Raw genomic sequence first — 6,804 nt, forward strand, 5'->3', positions numbered from 1 at the left:
GGTCTCATTACGAATCTTCTTATAATATTCCCTTGAAGGAGTTCTGCTAGTTAACTCTACATTGACTTTATAACTTATTTTTTATGTTCCCTCGGGAAGGTTTTGAACGAAACAAGACACATAAAATGGAAGAAAAATTCAGGATTTCACCGAATCTTATGTGAAAAAAGAAAAATGAACAATTTTCAAAATACTGAAATGCTGATAAGTGATTTAATACTCTAATACTTTGTCCCAAACCTTCTCAATCGGATTGAGATCTGGACTTCTTGCTGGCCATTCCATTCGAGAGACTTCAACCTCTTCAAGGTACTCCTGAACGATGCGAGCACGATGGGGTCTGGCATTATCGTCCATAAAATGAAATTTTCCCCAATGTATGGGGCAAATGGTACTACATGCTCCTCAAGAATGTTCCTTATATACTTATCAGCATTCATAGCTCCATTATCAACGACCACTAGAGGTCTGTGCGAGCGGTCAAAGATATTCCACCCCATACCATAATCGATCCTCCCCCGAAACCAGTAGTATTCAGGAAATTGCACTGAGCATATCTTTCATGTGGACGTCTGTATACAAGGGAACGTCGATCACAATGGTAGAGGCAGAATCTAGACTCATCTGTGAAGAAAACTCTTTCCCAATCGGCCTCTTCCCAATGGATATGCTCTCTCGCAAAATCCAAACGCGCCCTTCGATGAGCTGGGGTAAGAGCTGGGCCTCTTGCCGCAACACGAGGCCTTAAATAATATTCTCTGAGGCGATTTCTTATTGTCTGAATGCTAATTTACACCTCATGAGTTTGCTCAAGCTGAATTTGAAGGAGGCGAGCAAACCGTTGTCTCAACGAAGAAACTCTCAAGTAACATTCTTGAATGGCAGTTGTTACCCGTGGTCTACCCTGTCCTGGTCTTCGGACATTCATACATGTCTCCCTGAATCGCTGCAACATTCTGGACACACTTGTATGGGAAACTCCAAACCTTTCTGCAATTCTTGTCCACCCTTCTTCTCGCAAAACTACCGCTTGGGCACATTCCTCTTGGGTCAAATTGCGTGTTTCGCGTTGCATAGCGATCGAGTGTAGAAAATCAAACGAAAGAAAAACTATTGATCACTAGAATTGATCGAGAACAACTGAGTTTAGAATGGACTATGGAGCCAATACATTCAAAATCTGATAATATCATCTTTTTTTATTCCTGCTGGGAAAAAACATCTGTATTGAAGAAAGCCGTTGAAAGTGGATGACATATGCATGCATAATTCTGATAAAAATAATTATCAAGTGAAGGTGTACTTGTAGAATAAATTTGAGATTTCCATAATGTGCGTTAATTTTTTTGCGCAGTGTGTATTTCAAATAAGTATTCGATTCGTTTTAGCTCAAAGGACCAATGTTCGGAGTAGTCAGTCCTACTGTGAGACTTCTTTTCTCTTGTTCAAAGTCGAAATAAACTAGGAAATCACGCTTTCATCAATTTCTTTCATAATTCACTTCGATTAATACGTCAACATGTTGTTCGGATTACCAAACCCGCCACCGCTACCAGTGCAGTGGCCCGCAACAAATTCGGTAATCTATACATGGTGCCTTTAGACAGTGAATTATTTCAAAAACTATTTACTTTAGGGAGAAATGTTCCAAATGAAAATTGTTATGTATCAATGAGGGGGAAAGAATATGAACTATTTTGTTTCAACAACCTTGTCTTCAGGATTATTTCAAGGTAAACTTTAAATTTTTTTATGGACAGGTATATTTTTGGTGCAGATTCTCATTCTTCATAAAAAAATTGTAAATTTTGTTTGAAACTTTTTTCGTTGGATTTCAAAATAGGGAACTAAATTTTATTTGAAGAGTTGACAAAAAATAAAAACGAATTAAAGGAAAAGTTACCGGGAAAATTATCACCCAGTCAGTAATGAAGAACCCCTATGTGTAGCATTCATTTCGTGCCGGATGATCACTAAAGAGACCTTTGTTTTGAATTATTGTAGTGAGCGCTAAAGGAAGGAAATCTCCGCAATCTTCTGTTGTTTCAAAGTGAATGTAAATATCTGAGAGTATGACCCTTTTTGCTCGAAAGAAGGGTTTCAAAAAATTATGAATCAAATCTCTTGAATTTCGTGATAGTTGGTTAATTGGATAACTGGATAAACGGATTGCCAAAAGTCTATGGACGCTTCTTTTTTATATGTAGATTAGGTATATCTTCTTGCAGGGCACCTGTGGAAATATTTTATTTGGCGATTGCCTTTGTGTTGGCAACATTGTTACTTATCTGTCACCCTCTGTAACATGTCTATGATTGAAGTCAGATCAAAGAGGAAGAAGAGTCATAGCCTACTAGAGTTAGGAACTTCTAGTAGGCTATGGAAGAGTTCCTCTCAGAGATATAGAAGGGGGGAGATTGAGCTTCAAGCTGCGCGAACTGGCTAAAATTGAAGGCCGCCATTTGTCAGGAAATATATACAGCACCGCCTAAAAGTGATAGCATGTGCACAGATTACAGAGTAGTGAGCATGTGGCAAGAGTTATATACAGGGGCACGTAAAATTCAGAATTTGAATGTTATGATTTCGTTGATAACAGTACTTGAAATTATGATTTTTCGGTCAATTCGTTTCTTATTTCTTCAGTACAATACAAAATGAATACCAAAAATGTCAACGAAGGAAAAAATTTTTTGTTTTATGTATTCTGGTGAATATAATGAGATGTCCAAATATTGAACATATCATCTAAACCAATGAATCCTTTTGAATTATATTCAAGCGTTTGTAAACAACGATGAATTTTAATTTAATTGTCTTTTCTTCTTTTCGTCTTTTCTAATTAGGTAACGTTTTCAAAATAAAATCCATGATTTCGAAGATTCTAGCAATTTGGTCTTATGGGGTAGTTTGATATATATAGACTTCGAAGCGTCACCAATATTTGGTTTGTTCCAGAATCGCTTCTTTTCACTACTAATTACGATCAGAGGAAAGTAACCTGAAAAATTGCTCGTCCACTTTCCTTCGAGATGCAATTCTGGAACTCTGCTTTCAAGTTTTAATTTTTACTTTCTGTTTCTAAGGAAACACGATTTTTTCTATCTGAAGGACACTAAATTTTTTGCACAAAGTGGATAAATTGATCTGATATTTTTTATTGGAAGTAAGACATGATATGATGAAAGCTAACAAGTCGATAAATTTTTCAGTAGCTACTGGTATTAAATATATAAAAGAAAAAAACATTTTTCTATTCATTTTATTTATACAATATTGTATATCCAGTATCGATTGCTGCATAAAATCAACTGATGAAGTCTTCTAATTGCAGAACCTTGAATTTTTCAGTATAAACTTTTTACAGATTGAATATTCTAATTTTAAAATGAGATCTGGCAATATTTTTCACTAAAAGAAAGCCATAATGTCCTCCAATCACTGAAGAATATAAAAAATGTTCTTTCAAGGAAGGGAACAAATCATCAACTTGATCATAAAATTTTTGGGATTGAATTGTTGCAAATGCTTCGAGAAAATTTTCATCTCTTGAAACTCTATTTTCAGTTGAAATCATCAAATTCCTGATTGATATATCGTTATAATTCCATATGATGGTACATGAAGTCCCTCTGAAACAAACAAAAAATAAAATCATCTCAGTTTCATATCTCATCTTACCTTGATTTTTGAAGAATATTACAATTCCCTCAAGACTGGAACTTTTAGGGTCACAGTATCATTCTCTACATTTTTTAAATGTCTCTTCATCAATGTGGCACTGAATCGAAAGATTTCTCCCAATGATGGGCAGCATTTTCAGAAATACGTTGATCTTGTCTCAAAAAGTCCATCACTTCTTTCATGTGTTGTATTTTATTTTTAAGAGACTTAATTGTATAATTTCCTTCTATATGGAGTTTTTTCAATTCGATGAGTCTTTTCATCAATTTTGAAGGAGAAATACTGAAACAAGTTTAAAAAATTTGTAAATCTATCAAAGATATTCAAAAATTGATATAATTGGGAACTTACCTATAATTGTGAAGTAAGCCATCGTAAATATCCTGCTATTCAGCGAAAAAAAGCTAATAAAACCACACGAATCCGCTGAATATCACCAAAAATACGTTCATATTTGTTATTATTGTTTACATTCTTTTTACTTGACAGCAGGCAATGGCAGCTAAATGACAAGAATATTCACTAAATTGTTAGACCGTGATCATAATACCGTGCTATGACCTGACAAATGGCGGACCCACTTTTGTCCCATGAAAATAGGATGCGCAGTGGTCGAAGCTCAATCTCCCCCCTTCTATATCTCTGGTTCCTCTTTGGTCAGATGTTCCGCTCTTCAAGCGTCCATGTAGTTAGCAGTTGGTTATGTCTACTCTGTAATCTGTGGTTATGTCATTAGTCATCGCCACTATTGTTGTACAATAAATTGTGTTCAATAAACTCCTAGCTGATTAAAACTCTCGTTGAATCATTTAATCCATCAGGTCTTTGGCTCAGTACTATCGCCTAAGGAGTTTAAGCGAGTTTATATGTGAAAATCCGGAATCGTGTTCACGTATTCGCAAAGATAACCAAACCCGTCCGCCATGTCCTTTCAGAACCCGCCGGTGGAACGGTTGAAAGGCCGGGAAAATTTCGACTCATGGCAGTTTGGTATGAAGGCTTTTTCAGAAGATCTCGAGTTGTGGGATTGTGTACTGGGAACCGAAGAGGACGCCAAGAAGGACCTAAAGTGCAAATCGAAAATAACATTGTCGATTGAACCGCTCTTCAAGCGTACATGTAGTTTGCAGTTAGTTAATGTCGTTCCCACCATTGTTGTATTATTGTACACAATTTATTAATTGTGTTCAATAAACTCCTAGCTGATTAAAACTCGCGTTGAATCATTTAATCCATCAGGTTATGTGCCCAGCACGCTTCCACTGCGCATCAGCACCCCCTAATCCTCTTTGATAGCTACACCACTGCGCGCTAGTGTGGCGCAGGTTGGTGAGGTGACGCAGCTTTTTCCTGCACTGTACGTAGTATCTGCATCAAGATCAAGTCACCATCACGCTCTATTTGCGCGGTCTTGTTCTGTTCTATGTTTTACAAAAACTCACGCTGTGTCGCGTCATTTCACCAACCTGCGTTTATATTTGGGCCTGGTCTGAAGGGATTAACACTGCAGGCCTAAGTAAGAAGCAAGGTTGTACGGGAAAATTTGATGTTTTGTGGTAAGAACTGGAAGTGCAGGATATTGTTCGGTTTGTACGGCCAAGACGCCAAAACTGAAGATATCATGTGGAAAGAATGGGCAATGATCGATGAGCAAAGAACTAAGAGCCAAGTTCGCCGCCCTCCAAAGAGATGGTGTTATTATTATTATTTGAACCGATGTCGTAGTGGCTATATATTAGCCTTTCGGAACTGCGACCATGTAGATCTTTTGTTCTCTACCCTACTCATTTATAGGAACTCAAAGAGGTCGTCAATGGTGTAAAACCGACAACATCTTTAGGGGCCTTAGTCGTTACCTCGTGAGTATCCAGGACTGGTTTGCCCACATGAGTGGTTCTTAAGTCCGCCAACTCTGGACACTTGCATACCATGTGTTCAGCTGTTTCTGCTTCTGATACACAGAGCCTACAAATCTCATCTGCTGACTTACCAATATGGTGCAAATGATATTTGTACCACCATCACCCGAAGCTCAGCTCGTGACAGCTTTAGCAGTTTTCTGGTGTAGGTCGGTGAAATCACTAATTTCTTTGACTGAATAAGTCCAGGAGTGTTTCTCCAGAGGGTTAATCTGTTGTTCAACTCCCATTGTTGGAACTCTGCCTTGTGTTGGTATTTTCCAAGCCCACAGAAAGGCTCAGGTCCAGCAGGTATTAACCTTGATGCTCTTTTTGCAAGTTCAACGGCTTTCTCGTTTACTTCAACACCACAGTGCCCTGGTACCCATAGTAGAGTCACTTTGTTGTCTCTGGCCAATTGCTTTATGGTAATACTCCCATCTCAGCAGAGAGCTCTGGCAGTGTGATTCAAGGAACCTCAGCTGACCTGGCTGTCCGTGGTGATATAGATATGTGCACCTCTGAGGTTCATTTGAAGACACTCCTGAGCACATACGTAAACAGCCAGTGTCTCAGTCTGTGAAATAGATTTTGATCCATCAATAAACCACGTAGATGACTCTGTGTCTAAACGATTTACGAAACTTATTGCACTAGGACGGTCAGCTATGAGCGTTTCAAAGGGTGTTTCGAAATCGAAAATAATTGGCATAACATCCGATGGTTTTTTGCCAAAAAGTTTGAGTCCAGTTGATTCAATATCCTCATATGTCCAACCCAGTTTCCGGGTAGGAGATTCCCGTTAAGGGATATTCTTATTGCTTCTAGCAGGCTACATTTCCTTACATGTAAGTGTAGGGGAGGCAGATCAAGTATGGCCACAAGCGCTGCTGTAGGAGCTGTGTGCATAGCTCCCGTAACACCAACACAGGCCAGCCTTTGCAAAAGAGATGGTGTTGAAACCGTATTCATTTCATTTGTTTTTTTTTTTCTAGTTTAGAATATGCCTATTTTTTTCACTCGATCCGTATTTATTCCAAAATCTTTTATTTCACCCATGATTGATCAGATAATTATTGTGTCCCCCTGTACCTTTTAATCTACTTTTATGTCTTCGACGCACATATGAACTAGTCGAGATTCAGATTTACCGACTTTCACGCACACGTTAGACGAACCCAAATTTCGCCGAAATATTCATCGAAAAATACGAAATTCACGA

The 6,804-nt window shown here is 38.1% G+C and overlaps 1 long non-coding RNA gene across 1 annotated transcript; it reads right to left on the minus strand.

The window, feature by feature from the left end:
* Positions 1-3,246: 3,246 nt before the first annotated feature.
* Positions 3,247-4,163, minus strand: LOC123319822. Its single transcript, XR_006538654.1, has 3 exons — positions 4,036-4,163; positions 3,682-3,966; positions 3,247-3,632 (listed from the first exon to the last, which is right to left on the minus strand). It is a non-coding gene; the product is annotated as an uncharacterized LOC123319822 (long non-coding RNA).
* Between the last annotated feature and the right edge of the window lie 2,641 nt (positions 4,164-6,804).

This window comes from Coccinella septempunctata, chromosome 1 (genome assembly GCF_907165205.1).
Source record: "Coccinella septempunctata chromosome 1, icCocSept1.1, whole genome shotgun sequence".
Lineage (NCBI taxonomy): Eukaryota > Metazoa > Arthropoda > Insecta > Coleoptera > Coccinellidae > Coccinella > Coccinella septempunctata.